The sequence below is a fragment of the Pseudophryne corroboree genome, chromosome 8 (genome assembly GCF_028390025.1).
Source record: "Pseudophryne corroboree isolate aPseCor3 chromosome 8, aPseCor3.hap2, whole genome shotgun sequence".
Lineage (NCBI taxonomy): Eukaryota > Metazoa > Chordata > Amphibia > Anura > Myobatrachidae > Pseudophryne > Pseudophryne corroboree.
In genome coordinates this window covers 178,279,648-178,297,533 of record NC_086451.1, presented here as the reverse complement: position 1 = coordinate 178,297,533, position 17,886 = coordinate 178,279,648, and the positions used below count along the sequence as shown (strand labels likewise).

General features: G+C 47.7%; 2 non-coding genes across 2 annotated transcripts; one reads left to right on the top strand and one right to left on the bottom strand.

Moving 5' to 3' along the window:
* Nucleotides 1–227: 227 nt before the first annotated feature.
* Nucleotides 228–301, bottom strand: TRNAS-ACU (transfer RNA serine (anticodon ACU)). Its single transcript has one exon. It is a non-coding gene; the product is annotated as a tRNA-Ser (tRNA).
* An 11,512-nt stretch (nucleotides 302–11,813) lies between these two features.
* On the top strand, nucleotides 11,814–11,981 carry LOC134951587 (U1 spliceosomal RNA). The gene has a single exon (XR_010184299.1). It is a non-coding gene; the product is annotated as a U1 spliceosomal RNA (small nuclear RNA).
* The last annotated feature ends 5,905 nt before the right edge of the window (nucleotides 11,982–17,886 follow it).

The following is a 17,886-nucleotide window of genomic DNA, read 5'->3' as shown; positions in this document are numbered from 1 at the left end:
AATGAAGAGCTGTTTAATCACTCAATTGGATTTTTTTTGCCAGCATATTTCTTTTTCTCTGCAACCCACTGCTAAATTGTGCTTCCTAGCTGTTTTTATTAAATCACTGAATCAAATCTAACTCTGATTACATCAGAAAAGGCCAGGTACCCTACACCATAACAGGGGGTTTGAAATTTTGACTTGTCTACTTAAAGATCACCAAAATCTGATAACAAGGTCAATTACGTCCCTGGGTGGGATTGAACCACCAACCTTTTGGTTAGTAGCCGGACACACTAACCGATTGCGCCACAGAGACACTTCGCGAAAAGTACATACTGACTAAGGCTAATAAGCATACATCTAAAACTTTTCCTAGAAAAACTTTAAAAAGTCAATAATCTGGAGAGTTTTTTTAAGATGTTTCTTCCATCAACCAACGAAGAAACACATTGGTACTTTCCCATGATGAGTGAGTGCTTTAGGATCTCTTGCACTTACATGTGCAGCAGAGTACTGCAATGGAAGCATGCTGGGCCCATTACCCAGAGGTAGGCAGATTGAAACTATCCTCTGCTATATGCATTTTTTTTGTTAATTAAAGTAATCCAAAACTGGGATTGATATGTTAGCTCTTTTATGTTTTCTTAAAGTACAATAACTTTTACCATTTTAATTTGTTTTAATAGTATATTGACAGTATTGTTTTCTTTCAAAAATCTACTTAATTTTTTTTACCCTATTATTAAAATGGTAATTGACAAAAACAAACTACATTTGTTTGGGAGAAAAATGCAAAGGTACAAGACAGCTTTTCCTTGCCAATATCTCTCTTTTGCAAAGAGCTACGCATTGGAAAATTCAGGGCTATACCGTGTAGATGAAGCACTAACAGGAGGCTTTAAAATTTTCATTCTAGTGTCCTTCGTTTGGGAGAAAAATCCAATGGTACAAGACAGCTTTTCCTTGCCAATATCTCTCTTTTGCAAAGAGCTGCGCATTGGAAAATTCAGGGCTATGCCGTGTAGATGATGGCCTAACAGGAGGCTTTAAAATTTTCTTTCTAGTGTCCTTCGTTTGGGAGAAAAATGCAAAGGTACAAGACAGCTTTTCCTTGCCAATATCTCTCTTTTGCAAAGAGCTGCGCATTGGAAAATTCAGGGCTATGCCGTGTAGATGATGGCCTAACAGGAGGCTTTAAAATTCCAAACGAAGGACACTAGAAAGAAAATTTTAAAGCCTCCTGTTAGGCCATCATCTACACGGCATAGCCCTGAATTTTCCAATGCGCAGCTCTTTGCGATTACAATCCAACCTGAATCAGGCTCTATTACCTATCACAATGCAGTGCAGGTAGTACAAAATGGGGTTAATATAGGAGAAAAACCCCCAGAGCTGTGCTCCTTAACTGTCCCTGGTGGCTAGTGGAGCGGCTGCCCAGTAATCAGTGTCCACGCCAGTGCGCACACGGCCCGCCCCCTACAGCCACGCTGGATCTCGGTATAGTGTGGGCACAGAAGCCCCTTACCTCCCTTTCATCAGCGGCCTCGTGATCCCGGAGGGCGGTGTGTGTGTGTGACTGACCTTAGGAAGAAACCGGAGCCTCCGCTGCAGTGACCCAGCAACCAGGGCACGGGAGTATACTGCGCCGCTGGGAGTGATGGAGCTGCAGTAAAGATGTCTATTAGACCTAGCCTGCTGCAGCCCTTGTAGATTCTTATAAAAAAAGTTCTTCTTTTCTTGTCAAAATTAATAGCTAAGAATAGGCTGCCTGAGGCAGCCCCCTGTTAAGTGGCCTGCTACTGAAGGCACCAACTACAAACTGAGCTCCCTGTTCATGGAAGCGAGGTTATAGAGCAGGGGGCGCTGAGCATCTTGGGAACAGTAAAAAAGCTTTGAGCCTGTTGGTGCCTCAGATCAAGATCCTACTCTACACCCCAATGTGAATCCTTGTGGAGTCCAGTGTACCCCACAGAAGAAATGAATGTGTCACACCCATTGGCAGCAACATTAGAATAGCTGCTGATGGGCACAATTGAGAAAGGAAGGGGGGAAAACATTTGAATCCAGCACATATATGTAATTTGAATATGTAATTTGTACCTTCCTACTTTAAAATGTAATGGATGAACCTCACCCTGTGAGAACTATCTTTATGATCAAGAGATCTCATATGCAAGATAAGTATGTGTTGGCAGAGGCGCTCACTGGGCAGAGATGCTGATCGCATCTCTGGCATGTGCCGGTGCACTGCGGCACCAGCACACACACACACTGCAGACCTGATCTCCTGTTGTGTGAATATGCACAGCAGAGATCAGGTCTGAATTAGGCCCTATATACAGCTGTCAGTAAGGCAGGGATCTGCTGCTGCCAGTGAGGCAGGGATCTGCTGCTGCCAGTGAGGCAGGGATCTGCTGCTGCCAGTGAGGCAGGGATGTGCTGCTGTCAGTGAAGCAGTGATCTGCTGCTGTCAGTGAGGCAGTGATCTGCTGCTGTCAGTAAGGCAGGGATGTGCTGCTATAAGTGAGGCAGGGATGTGCTGCTGTCAGTGAAGCAGGGATGTGCTGCTGTCAGCAAGGCAGTGATCTGCTGCCCACTATCTCCCTATCACCCCTGCCTGAGTCACACACTTTCCCTGTCACCCCTGCCCCAGTTACCCACTATCTCCCAGTCACCGCTGCCTCAGTTAACCACTATACCTGCGACCCCTGCCTCAGTCACCCACTATACCAGTCACCCCTGCTTTAGTCACCCACTATCTCTGTCACCCCGGCCTCAGTCACCCACTATCTCCCACTCATACATGCTTCAGTCACCCACTATCTCCCAGTCATCCCTGCCTCAGTCACCTACTGACACCAGTGCAGACATTTCTGCTGCGGCCTCTCCACTCTCCAGCGTGAACGTCCTGACGACTGAGGAAATCCGCTTCCCAGTTGAGGACTCCGGGAATGAACACTGCCGATATTGCTGGCAGATGACGTTCTACCCAACTGAGGATTTTTGATACTTCCAGCTTTGCTATGCAATTTCGAGTGCCGCCTTGATGATTTGTGTACACTACCGTGGTGGCGTTGTCCAATTGTACTTGAACAGGCCTGTTCTGTACTAGAGGCAGGGCCAGTGTCAATGAATTGAACACTGCCTGCAATTCCAGAATGTTTATCGGGAGGAGAGATTCCTCCCTGGTCCACCGATGGTGAAGGGTCGTCATCACGGCCATGACCTTGGTGAATTTCCGAGGTGCCGTGGCCAAACCAGAAGGCAGGACCTGAAATCCAAAAACTAACCAGGCACAACACTGCTTAGCTTCCAACATCAGATGAGATTGGACATATCCAGTGTGATGCGGCTGTAGATGATTTTTGCTGTTTCTAACTTCTACTTCTAACTACTGGTACATCAATGAATAAGTTTCAAAATAGAATGCATCAAGAGAACGGTGTTGGTAGTATAAAACTACCTACAGCACCTGGTATTCCCAGGTGGTCTCACATCCAAGAACAAACCAGGCCTAAAATCAGGTGATATTGGGCATATACAGTGTGGTGTGGCTGTAGATGAGCTTAGTGGTTTCTGTTAGAGTTCTTCTACTTCTAACTACTCGTACATAAATGAGTAAGCGGACGATTTATTAAACCTGGTGAAATGATAATTTGCATGGTGATAAAGTACCAGCCAATCAGCTCCTAATTGCCATGTCACAGGCTGGGTTTGAAAAATGACAGTTAGGAGCTGACTGGCTGGTACTTTATCACCTTGCACTTTATCAGTTCACCAGGCTTAATAGATCTGCCCCAATGTTTCAAAATGGAATGCATCAAGAGAACGGTGTTAGTATTGTAAAAATACACACCGCTCCTGGTATTTCCTGGTGGTCTCCCATCCAAGTACTAAAACCAGGACCAACACTGCTCAGCTTCCATGATCAGGAGAGATTGGGCAAATCCAGTGTGCTGTGGCTGTAGATGAGCTGGTGGTTTTTATTACAGCTCTTCTACTTCTAACTTCTGGTACATAAAAGAATACATGTAAAAATTAAATGTACCAAGAAAATGGTGTTGGTAGTTTAAAAACACCTAAAGAATCTGATACTACCAAGCAGTCTCCCATCCATGTATTAACAAAGTCCAATACTGCTTTGCTTCAAAAATCAAATGAGATTGGGCATATCCAGTGTGGTGTGGCTTTAGATAAGCTTTGTGGTTTCTGTTAGAGCTCTTCTACTTCTAACTACTGGTACATTAATGAATATGTATAAGGTTGTAGTTTATCCAATATGCCTTTACTACCTTACCTTTCAACCCCCCCTCCCCTCTTCTCCTTATAGCTTCCTTAGTTCTCTCCTCCTCATGTGTGCGTTATTTGTTTTCTCATACGTCCTAGATGATGCTGGGGTCACATTAAGAACCTTGGGGTATAGACTGGATCCGCAGGAGACATGGGCACTTTAAGACTTTCAAAGGGTGTGAACTGTCTCCTCCCTCTATGCCCCTCCTCCAGACTCCAGTTTTAGTATTGTGCGCAGTGATACTGGATGCACTACAGGGGAGCTCTACTGAGTTTCTCTGAAAAGACTTGTTAGTTTTTTTTATTTTCAGGGAGGCTGCTGGCAACAGTCTCCCTGCTTCGTGGGACTTAGGGGAGAGAAGTATGACCAACTTCTAGTGAGTTCAATAGCTCTGCTTCAGGCTGACAGGACACCATTAGCTCCTGAGGGTGCTGATCGCTGGGTACGCCTAGATGCACACTCCCGCAGCCTGCCGTCACCCCCTTACAGAGCCAGAAGACAGGTGAGTAGCAGAAGAACAGAAGACTTCTTCTCCAGTGATGGCATTCTGAGGTACCGAGCAGCGAGCGGAACGCTGCGCGCCATGCTCCCACACAAACACAGGCACTGCAGGGTGCAGGGCACGGGGGGGGGGGGGGCACCCTGGGCAGCATAAATTCCTCACAAAAGGCTGGAAAAAGTGGACATTAGTGCCTGGGCACTGTCCTTACCCCGCTAGCGTAATTAATTATTTCTGAGCAGGACAGATACGCGCCATTACAGTAGCGGGGCTTCTTCCTCACCTCACCAGAACATCTTTAGAGCATTACAAGTCTATCACTATAGAGTTTATTATTTCCCAGACTGTGTACTTTTGGCGCTGGATTGTGAGCTGAAAAATCCTCTGTGTCCCTCTGACAGATTTACTGACGGTCTGTCCCCCATAAGCCGATGTGTCTGTGGGTACTTGGTACATGTGTGTCAACATGTCGATGGCTGAATGTTTTTCCCAAGAGGAAACTATATTAGGAATGCAGACATATGATGGTGGCCCTGTTGGCACCACCAATAACTGACTGGGTAAAAGTTTCAGTAATATCAGAGTAAGGTTGGATAAATCTGTGTCCCAGACACAGACGTAGAGAATAGATGTGATGTTCATGGCTATGTTTCTTTTCCCTCAGGCCCCACGGGGTCGCAAAAATGTTATTTTGCCCAGTTACTACACACTGATACTGACACGGATACTGATTCCTATGTCGACCATAATGTTTCCTGATTAGATCCAATATTGGCAAGGAGCATTCAGTACATGATTGTGGATATTAAGGACATATTAAAATCACTGAAGACCCTGCTGTTCCTGAGAAAGGGGTCTATATGTATGTATATATAGATATATAATGAAAGCTGATGTAACGTTCCTCCATCTCTGTTTGAGAAAGTCTGGGCCAGCTCGACAAGATGGTTTCAAATCCCCAAAAGGATTCTGGTTGTTTATTCATTTCCCGCCGCGGACAGAATAAAGTGGGAGTCACCCCCTGTTCTGCACGGGGCCCTGTCACAAATCCAGCGGATCGTATGCAGGAAGCTACATTATTTCTAGTTATGTAACCAAGGGTACATTACTTAGACCTGCCATTACATGTGCATGGGTGAGTAGTAGTATTCAAGAATTGGTCGAATACCTTGTCATCCGATATAGATACCTTGGAGAGATGGGATACTCCTTACGTTGTATCATATCAAGGACACTGCAGCATACTTACGTGAGACTGCAAGGGATATAGGACTCTTGAGTTCACGGGCCAATTTCATGGCAGTCTCGGATAGGAGGGCATTGTGGATTCACCAAGAGAATGCTGATGCTGACTCCAAGAAGAAAGGGAGTCCCTTCCCTATGAAGGTGAAGCGTTGTTTGGTGACTGCCTAGTTAATTTGATCTCGGCAGCTCCCGCAGGTAAGTCAACCTTCTTGCCCTATGTTCCCTCCCAACGGATGAAGACGCATCATTATCTGATGCAGTCATTTCGGCCCAATAGATTTGCAAGAAGTTAAGATTCCCCTTTCTTTGCAGGTAGAGGAAGGAGAAGAGGGAAGAGGTCTGCATCCTCTTCAAGATCGCAGGAGCAGAGATCATCCTCTGCTTCTGCCAAATCCACCGCATGACGCTGGGGCTCTCTTGCAGGAGCCCGCACCAGTGGGGTCACGTCTAAAACTCTTCAGTCAGTTCTGGATTCATTCGGACATGGACTCGTGTGTTTTACAAATAGTGTCCCAAGGGTACAAACTGGGGTTTCAAGACGTTCCCCCTCACCGATTGTTCAAATCGGCTTTAGTCAGCAGGGAGAAGGTTTTTATTCAAGCCTCTTCGTGGTCCCTAAGCCGGACAGCTCAGTCAGACCAATCTGAAATCTGAAATCCCTCAATTTCTACCTAAGGAAATTAAATTTCAAGATGGAATCTCTCAGTGCAGTGATCTCCAGTCCGGAGGAAGGAGATTTCATGGTTTTGGTAGACATAAAGGATGCCTACTTACATGTTCCCATTTAGCCTCTGCATCAAGCTACCTGAGGTTTGCAATTCAGTATTGTCATTACCAATTTCAGACATTGCCGTTTGGTCTGTCCACGGCTCTGAGGATTTTCACCAGGGTGATCGCAAGCAAGGAGTAACAATTATCCCGTACTTGGATGATCTTTTGATAAAGGCGAAATCCAGGGACCAGTTAGTGCAAAACATTGCACTCTCCCTGACAGTTCTTCAACAACATAGTTGGCTCCTAAACTTGCCAAAATCGCAGTTGGTCCCAATGACGCGGTTGTTGTTTTTGGGAGTGATACTGGACACAGAAGAGGTTTTCTTCCAGTGGAAAGGCTCTGGAGATCCAGAGTCTGGTCAAACAAATTCTGAAACCAGCAAGAGTGTTAATCCATCAATGCATTTGGTTGCTGGGTAAGATGGTTGCGGCCTACGAGCCCATTCAGTTTGGCTGGTTCCATGCCAGAGTGTTCCAGTGGGACCTGTTGGACAAGTGGTCCGGATCCCACCTACACACGCACCGGAGGATAATCCTGTCTTCCAAGACCAGAATCTCACTCCATTGGTGGCTGCACAGTTCTCACCTCCTAGAGGGGCGAAGGTTCGGGATCCAGGACTGGATCCTAGGGACCATGGATGCAACCCTCCGAGGCTGGGGAGCAGTCACACAGGGGGAAAACGTCCAAGGAAGATGGTCAAGTCGGGAAAGTTGTCTCCACATAAATGTTCTGGAGTTAAGGGCCATTTAATAACTGCAGACACAGTACGCACTGGGACGGGTGCCCAGCATCCTCTACGGAATAAGAGAAAAGGATTTACCTGTAGGTATTAAAATCCTATTTTCTCTAACGTCCTAGAGGATGCTGGGGACTCCGTAAGGACCATGGGGATAGACGGCTCCGCAGGAGACATGGGCACTTTAAGAAAGACTTTAGTTCTGGGTGTGCACTGGCTCCTCCCTCTATGCCCCTCCTCCATACCTCAGTTTGATACTGTGCCCAGTGGAGACTGGGTGCTTTTCAGGAGCTCTCCTGAGCTTTCTGACAGAAAGTATTTTGTTAGGTTTTTAATTTTCAGGGAGCACTGCTGGCAACAGACTCCCTGCATCGAGGGACTGAGGGGAGAGAAGCAGCCCTACTCTCCGAGTTGCAAGGTCCTGCTTCTTAAGCTACTGGACACCATTAGCTCCAAAGGGATTAGCTCCAAAGGGATTGGTACGCAGGATCTCACCCTCGCCGTCCGTCCCAGAGCCGCGCCGCCGTCCCCCTCGCAGAGCCGGAAGATAGAAGCCGGGTGAGTATGAGAAGAAAAGAAGACTTCAGAGGCGGCAGAGGACTTCATGATCTTCATTGAGGTAACGCACAGCACTGCAGCTGTGCGCCATTGCTCCCATACACCTCACATACTCCGGTCACTGTAAGGGTGCAGGGCGCAGGGGGGGCGCCCTGGGCTGCAATATAAACCTCTTTTTGGCAGAAATATAACATATATACAGCTGGGCACTGTATATATGTATGAGCCCCCGCCAATTGTACAGTTTAAGCAGGACAGAAGCCCGCCGTCGAGGGGGCGGGGCTTCTCCCTCAGCACTCACCAGCACCATTTTTTCTCCACAGCACCGCTGAGAGGAAGCTCCCCGGACTCTCCCCTGCTTATACCACGGTAGACAAGAGGGTTGAAAAGAGAGGGGGGGGGCACATAATTTGGCGCAAATTACTTACAGCAGCGCTACTGTGCAAACATTAAGTTACTGTGCTATTCCTGGGTTATATAGCGCTGGGGTATGTGCTGGCATACTCTCTCTCTGTCTCTCCAAAGGGCAGAGCCGGCCATAGGCATAGGCAAACTAGGCAATTGCCTAGGGCATTTGATATGCCTAGGGGCATCAGCAACTTCTGCTGATTAAAATGATATGCGGCATGCCTATATTCTGTGTGTAGCATTTCATATGCAGATACAGCCACAGTCTCACACAGTATATAGGCGTGCTGCATATCATTTTAATCGGCAGAAGCTGCGTGTGCATCCTAACAACATAGCAATGCAAATAAGATGCATTTTAATAAAAAAAAGGTGCCCCAACGTTAGCATTGAGGCAAGATTTATGAGGACACATCTGTATCCAAGCAGAGGCAGAGGTCACAGTGTTAGTGGCAGTGTGAGTGCTGTGTGCATGTGAGTGGGTTGATTGTGCAGTAGTGTTCGGAATATGAGTAAGGAGCATTATGTGTGTCATGTAAAAATGCATTAATAATGTGCAACATATGGGTAAGGGGCACTATGTGTGTCATTATGTGTATAAGGGCATTAATAATGTGCGGCATATGTGTAAGGGACATTGGTGGTCACTTCGAGTTGTTCGCTCTGTAATTTTCTTCGCATCGCAGCGATTTTCCGCTAATTGCGCATGCGCAAGGGTGGTCATTCCGAGTTGTTCGCTCTGTAATTTTCTTCGCATCGCAGCGATTTTCAGCTAATTGCGCATGCGCAATGTTCGCTCTGCGACTGCGCAAAGTAAATTTGCTATGCAGTTAGGTATTTTACTCACGGCATTACGAGGTTTTTTCTTTGTTCTGCTGATCGTAGTGTGATTGACAGGAAGTGGGTGTTTCTGGGCGGAAACTGGCCGTTTTATGGGTGTGTGTGAAAAAACGCTGCCGTTTCTGGGTAAAACGCGGGAGTGTCTGAAGAAACGGGGGAGTGTCTGGGCGAACGCTGGGTGTGTTTGTGACGTCAAACCAGGAACGAAACTGACTGAACTGATCACAGTTGTCGAGTAAGTCTGGAGCTACTCAGAAACTGCTAAGAAGTGTCTATTCGCAATTCTGCTAATCTTTCGTTCGCAATTTTGATAAGCTAAGATTCACTCCCAGTAGGCGGCGGCTTAACGTGTGCAATGCTGCTAAAAGCAGCTTGCGAGCTAACAACTCGGAATGAGGGCCATTATGTGTAAAAGGGCATTAATAAAGGTTGTCATAATGTGTAAGACGCATTATGTTTATAAGGACATTAGTGATGTGTCTCATATGTGTAAGGGGCATTACTGTGTGGAATTATGTGTATAAATGCATTACTAATGTGTGGCATTATGTGTATAAGGTGCTCTAATATGTAGCGTTGCGTATAGAAAGGGCATTTACTGTGTCGTCTAATGTGAATAAAGAGCAATAGGGTGTGGTGTAATGTAAATAAGGAGCAATTCAGTGTGATGTAATGTGAATAAGGAGCACTACTGTGAGAAGTAACGTTTATAAGGTAAAGTAATACTACTGTGGGATGTAATGTGAATTATGGACACTATCGCGTGATCAAATGTGAATAAAATTGCAGTACTGTGTGGCGGAATTTTAATTGGGGGTACTATTGTGAGGACATGCCCATTGCCAGCAAAAACACACCCCTTTTTGGACTGTGCGCCCAATGTGCGAACTGTTCCTGTTTAAAATATAGGGGGTACAAACACCAAAATAAGTACTGTTATGGGTGAGGGTTGATGGTGCTGGGAAAGAGGTGCAAGGTCAGAGGCGGAACCAGCGGTGGTGCTAGGGGGCACCAGGCAAAATCTTGCCTAGGGCATCATATTGGTTAGGGCCAGCTCTGCCAAAGGGCCTTGTGGGGGAAATGTCTTCAGTAAAAGCATTCCCTGTGTGTGTGGTGTGTCGGTACGCGTGTGTCGACATGTCTGAGGAAGAAGGCTATATTAGAGAGGAGCGGGAGCAAATGAATGTGGTGTCTCCGCCGACACCTGATTGGATGGATATGTGGAATGTTTTAAATGCTAGTGTAAACTCATTGCACAAAAGATTAGACAAGGCTGAAGCTTTGGGACAGTCAGGGTCTCAACCCATGCCTGATCCTATGTCGCAGGGACTGTCAGGGTCTCATAAGTGCCCACTATCCAGATTGTTGACACAGATACCGACACGGATTCTGACTCCAGTGTCGATTACGATGATGCAAAGTTACAGCCAAAATTGGCAAAATACATTTGATATATGATTATGGCAATAAAAGATGTTTTGCACATCACAGAGGAGCCCCCTATCCCTGACAAGAGGGTACATATGTACAAGGGAAAGAAGCCTGAGGTAACCTTTTCCCCTCACACGAGCTGAACGAGTTATGTGAAAAAGCTTGGGAATCTCCTGCAGATTTCCAAAAGGATTCTTATGGCGTATCCTTTCCCATCAACGGATAGGTTACGATGGGAATCCTCCCCTTGGGTGGACAAAGCATTAACACGCTTATCCAAGAAGTTAGCCCTCCCGTCCCAGGATACGGCTACCCTCAAAGAGTCTGCTGACCGCAAACAGGAGATTACCCTGAAGTCCATTTATACACATTCAGGTACCTTACTCAGACCGGCAATTGCGTCGGCCTGGGTGTGTATGTGTAGTGCTGTAGCGGCATGGACGGATACTCTAGATAAGGATACTATTTTATTGCCCCTGGGGCATATAAGAGATGCTGTCCTATATATGTGTGTATGCAAACTACAGGTGGTGCTGCATGGCTCACACCCTTTTACTTGTCTTGTAGAGCAACTCTGGAGCTGTTACTGGGTCCAGCTGCTGCAAGAAATCAGCTTGAATGCTTCAGGGGCTGGGGCATGGCCAACATGAGCCCCACACTGATGGGGGTGTATAAAGCGATCTAGGGGTCATCCAAGCGCAACCCCACAAAGGCCGCCATGCCCTGCGTGACCATTTTCTCTTTTCATATGCAGACGAGGGTTGCAGCCAACTATACCCATTGCTTGGATGACATCACCATATGCGAATCCATCTGCTGCAGGCCTTCCCCCAGGAATGCTTGCACTAGTTGTTGCATTTGGTTTGTTGTTTGGGGGGTGCTTCAGTATTAGGCAGCCTTCTGCCCTCACACATTCGTCTGAAAATGTGTTCTCCCTGCAGTTGTTGTCCCCAGATGAGAGTTCCCTTGTGCTGCCTCAGTTGAATCTCCTTTACTTGACGGAGGTGTGCCTGAGCAGCGGCCCTCCCCAGCCCTATCTCAAATCATACTTATTTTGCTTAGGTGATACCATGGTCATGAAGATTGTTTTCCCAGGGTGAGGTTCATTCATTGCATTCTGGGTATGCTGACCTCTGTGATTTCCCCAAATGTGGGAATCTCGACTGCATAATTTGTGGTAGGGGGGGGGGGACTGCATTTGTGCTTTCCCCTGGTTGGCTCTGGTATAATTTAGATCTCATTGTCTCAGGTCTCTCTCCCGCCTAGTTTGCTGTCTGTTTCCACTTCTCTTTTCTTGAGCCCCTCCCTTCTATGCCCTTGCGCACTATCCTGACTTCTCCCGTCTGCTTACTTTGTGCCTTCCAACGCACAATGCGAACTACAGGTGGTGTTGCAGGGCCCACACCCTTTTATTTGCATTACAGAGCAGCTCTGGAGCTGTTACAGTGCCCAGCTGCTGCAAGAAATCAGCTTGAATGCTTCAGGGGCTGGGGCATGGCCAACATGAGCCCCACACCAAAGGAGGGTGGGGGGTGTTCAATGCGAACTAGGGGTCATCCAAGCGCCCCTTTTCTCTTTTCATATGCAGATGAGGGTTCCAGCCAACTTTGGCCCACTGCTTGGATGACATCACCGTATGCAAATCCGTCTGCTGCAGACCTTTCCCCAGGAATGCTTGTACTAGTTGTTGCATATGGTTTGATGTTTGAGGGTGCTTCAGTATTAGGCAGCCTTCCGCCCTCTCATTTTCATCTGAAAAGATGTGGTCTCCCTGCAGTTGTTGTCCCCAGACAAGAGTTCCCTTGTGCTTCCTCAGTTGAATCTCCTTAACTTGACGGGGGTGTGCTCGAGCAGCCGCCCTCCACAGCCCTATCCCAACACATGCTTTTCTTGCGTATGAGATCTCTTGATCATGAAGATAGTTCTCACAGGGTGAGGTTCATCCATTACATTTTAAAGTAGGAAGGTACAAATTACATATTCAAATTACATATATGTGCTGGATTCAAATGTTTTCCCCCCTTCCTTTCTCAATTGTGCCCATCAGCAGCTATTCTAATGTTGCTGCCAATGGGTGTGACACATTCATTTCTTCTGTGGGGTACACTGGACTCCACAAGGATTCACATTGGGGTGTAGAGTAGGATCTTGATCTGAGGCACCAACAGGCTCAAAGCTTTTGACTGTTCCCAAGATGCTCAGCGCCCCCTGCTCTATAACCTCGCTTCCATGAACAGGGAGCTCAGTTTGTAGTTGGTGCCTTCAGTAGCAGGCCACTTAACAGGGGGCTGCCTCAGGCAGCCTATTCTTAGCTATTAATTTTGACAAGAAAAGAAGAACTTTTTTTTATAAGAATCTACAAGGGCTGCAGCAGGTTAGGTCTAATAGACATCTTTACTGCAGCTCCATCACTCCCAGCGGCGCAGTATACTCCCGTGCCCTGGTTGCTGGGTCACTGCAGCGGAGGCTCCGGTTTCTTCCTAAGGTCAGTCACACACACACCGCCCTCCGGGATCACGAGGCCGCTGATGAAAGGGAGGTAAGGGACTTCTGTGCCCACACTATACCGTGATCCAGCGTGGCTGTAGGGGGTGGGCCATGTGCGCACTGGCGTGGACACTGATTACTGGGCAGCCGCTCCACTAGCCACCAGGGACAGTTAAGGAGCACAGCTCTGGGGGGTTTTTCTCTTATATTAACCCCATTTTGTACTACCCGCAGTGCATTGTGATAGGTAATCGAGCCTGATTCAGGTTGGATTGCAATCGCAATAAGCAATCCAACTGCAAAAATTGCTAAGAGCATACGCATGCGCCTGCATTTTCTGCGGCACCCCGCAGATAATGCGATCGCTTCTGACTGTCAATCGGTGCTGGGGGGGGGGGGGGGGCAGCAACAATCCATTTCCAAGTCGGAGATGGAGCGGTGCATGGGCAGGGCTACAAAATGGGGTCGGCAACGGAGAAACAGGAGGCGTGGTCAGAGCTGCTGCATGACATCACATGCAGCAGCTGCGATCACAAAAATGGTGGCGGCTTCCTGCGCACACATACAGTCTGCACCAACAGGAGGCTAACCCATTTTTTATGATCACGCTGAACTGCACTGAGACTGCAATTTCAGCGTGGTCAAGAAGGGAGGCGGCATGCTGGGTGGCCCCAGCATGCGAACCAAAGGATTGCAAATTCTGTTACTTAGCAGAATTTGCAATCCTTACTGAATTAGGCCCATTGATTACAAAATGTATTTGTAAATATTTGAAGTTTTTCTTCAGGGACTAACACAAAAGATGCTTGGGGCTACTAACACATGGGTAAGCCACGTAAAGCTTCCCATGGGTCAGTGGCATCACAACGGGGTTGCGGCCCACACCCGAGTGTCACCCGCCAAGGGGGGTGACACCAAAGTGCCGGCTCCTCTTCAGTGACAGAATATGGGTGTTTCACTGTAACATTACGTGCAACACCCAGTTTCTGTCACTGTGCAGGAGCCAGCACCACTCACACACTAGTCCCCGGGTGCAGCACTCAACCCCCGGGATACCCGGAGCAACAAAATGGAGATTCAGGAAAACAGGCCACACCCCTACCTATGAGACCATGCCTCCTTTTTACCATTGCGCTGCTTATCTGCGCGCACTGCATTACAATCTCCCTCGCTGCCTCTCTGGGTGTCACCAATGATAGTGACACCTTTGCCATGCTTGTAGCAGCTGGTCCTAAGATCTACACCTCCAGCCCTGAGTGTTTGCCCTTGTGACTTGTTGATCATCATAGCGAAGCAGATTCTTACAGAAAACTGCAGGGGCTTAGATTGAAAAGAAAAACATTGACGAACCCATCATTTCAGCAACAGGGTCTGCCACACGGCTGACTGAAATGACTGGTTGGTTTGGGTCCCCACCAAAAAAGAAGCAATCAATCTCTCCTTGCACAAACTGGCTCTACAGAGGCAAGATGTCCACCTCATCATCCTCCGATTCCTCACCTCTTTCACTGTGTACATCGCCCCCCTCACATATTATTAATTCGTCCCCACTGGAATCCACCATCTCAGATCCCTGTGTACTTTCTGGAGGCAATTGCTGGTAAATGTCTCCACGGAGGAATTGATTATAATTCATTTTGATGATCATCATCTTCTCCACATTTTCTGGAAGTAACCTCGTACGCCGATTGCTGACAAGGTGAGCGGCTGCACTAAACACTCTTTTGGAGTACACACTGGAGGGAGGGCAACTTAGGTAGAATAAAGCCAGTTTGTGCAAGGGCCTCCAAATTGCCTCTTTTTCCTGCCAGTATACATACGGACTGTCTGACGTGCCTACCTGGATGCGGTCACTCATATAATCCTCCACCATTCTTTCAAAGGTGACAGAATCATATGTAGTGACAGTAGACGACATGTCAGTAATCGTTGCCAGGTCCTTCAGTCCGGACCAGATGTCAGCACTCACTCCAAACTGCCCTGCATCACCGCCAGCGGGTGGGCTCGGAATTCTTAGCCTTTTCCTTGCACCCCCAGTTGCGGGAGAATGTGAAGGAGGAGCTGTTGACGGGTCACGTTCCGCTTGACTTGACAATTTTCTCACCAGCAGGTCTTTGAACCTCTGCAGACTTGTGTCTGCCGGAAAGAGAGATACAATGTAGGTTTTAAATCTAGGATCGAGCACGGTGGCCAAAATGTATTGCTCTGATTTCAACAGATTGAATCCTGGTTAAGCGAATTAAGGGCTCCATCCACAAGTCCCACATGCCTAGCGGAATCGCTCTGTTTTAGCTCCTCCTTCAATGTCTCCAGCTTCTTCTGCAAAAGCCTGGCAGTGTCTGAACTGACTTCACGTGTGGCAAGTTCAAAGGGTTGCAGAACCTTACACAACGTTGAAATCATTCTCCACTGCGCTTGAGTCAGGTGCATTCCCCCTCCTTTGTCTATATCGTGGGTAGATGTATAGGCTTGAATGGCCTTTTGCTGCTCCTCCATCCTCTGAAGCATATAGAGGGTTGAATTCCACCTCGTTACCACCTCTTGCTTCAGAGGATGGCAGGGCAGGTGCAGGAATGTTTGGTGGTGCTCCAGTCTTCGGCACGCGGTGGCTGAATGCAGAAAGTGGCCCGCAATTCTTCGGGCCACCGACAGCATCTCTTGCACGCCCCTGTCGTTTTTTTAAATAATTCTGCACCACCAAATTCAATGTATGTGCAAAACATGGGACGTGCTGGAATTTGCCCAGATGTAATGCACGCACAATATTGGTGGCATTGTCCGATGTCACAAATCCCCAGGAGAGTCCAATTGGGGTAAGCCATTCTGCGATGATGTTCCTCAGTTTCCGTAAGAGGTTGTCAGCTGTGTGCCTCTTATGGAAAGCGGTGATACAAAGCGTAGTCTGCCTAGGAACGAGTTGGCATTTGCGAGATGCTGCTACTGGTGCCGCCGCTGCTGTTCTTGCTGCGGGAGGCAATACATCTACCCAGTGGGCTGTCACAGTCATATAGTCCTGAGTCTGCCCTGCTCCACTTAACCACGGACATGTGGACTAGTGGACCTTGGGTACAACTGCATTTTTTAGGACACTGGTGACTCTTTTTCTGAGGTCTGTGTACATTTTCGGTATCGCCTGCCTAGAGAAATGGAACCTAGATGGCATTTGGTACCGGGGACACAGTACCTCAATCAAGTCTCTAGTTGCCTCTGAATTAACGATGGATACCGGAACCACGTTTCTCACCACCCAGGCTGACAAGACCTGAGTTATCCGCTTTGCAGCAGGATGACTGCTGTGATATTTCATCTTCCTCGCAAAGGACTGTTGGACAGTCAATTGCCTACTGGAAGTAGTACAAGTGGTCTTCCGACTTCCCCTCTGGGATGACGATCGACTCCCAGCAGCAACAACAGCAGCGCCAGCAGCAGTAGGCGTTACACTCAAGGATGCATCGGAGGAATCCCAGGCAGGAGAGGACTCGTCAGACTTGCCAGTGACATGGCCTGCAGGACTATTGGCTTTCCTGTCTAAGGAGGAAATTGACACTGAGGGAGTTGGTGGTGTGGTTTGCAGGAGCTTGGTTACAAGAGGAAGGGATTTAGTGGTCAGTGGACTGCTTCCGCTGTCATCCAAAGTTTTTGAACTTGTCACTGACTTATGATTAATGCGCTGCAGGTGACGTATAAGGGAGGATGTTCTGAGGTGGTTAACGTCCTTACCCCTACTTATTACAGCTTGACAAAGGCAACACACGGCTTGACACCTGTTGTCGGCATTTGTGTACAGGATGCATACCTTCATGTCTCCATTTATCCATCTCATCAGGCGTACCTCAGATTTGCGGTACAGGATTGTCATTGCCAATTTCAGACGTTGCTGTTTGGTCTCTCCACGGCCCAGAGAATTTTCACCAAGGTAATGGCGGAAATGATGGTTCTCCTGCGTAAGCAAGGTGTCACAATTATCCCGTACTTGAGCGATCTCATAAAAGCGAGATCAAGAGAGCAGTTGCTGAACAGCGTATCACTTTCACTGAAAGTGTTACAGCAACACGGCTGGATTTTCAATATCCCAAAGTCGCAGTTGGTTTCTACGACTCGTCTGTCTTTCTTGGGCATGATTCTGGACACAGACCAGAAGAGAGTTTATCTCCCGATAGGAAAGGCCCAGGAACTCATGACTCTTGTCAGGAACCTATTGAAACCAAAACTTGTGTCAGTGCATCACTGCACTCGAGTCCTGGGAAAGATGGTGGCATCATACGAAGCCATTCCATTCGGCAGGTTCCATGCGAGGACTTTCCAATGGGACCTACTGGACAAGTGGTCTGGGTCACATTTGCAGATGCATTGGTTGATCACCCTGTCCCCCAGGGTCAGGGTATCACTCCTGTGGTGGCTGCAGAGTGCTCACCTTCTCGAGTGACGCAGATTCGGCATTCAGGACTGGATCCTGGTGACCACAGAGGCAAGCCTCCAAGGTTGGGGAGCAGTCACACAGGGAAGAAATATCCAAGGTCTTTGGTCAAGTCAAGAGACTTGTCTTCACATCAACATCCTGAAACTAGGGGCCATATACAATGCCCTACGTCAAGCGGAGACCTTACTTCGCGACCAACCGGTTCTGATCC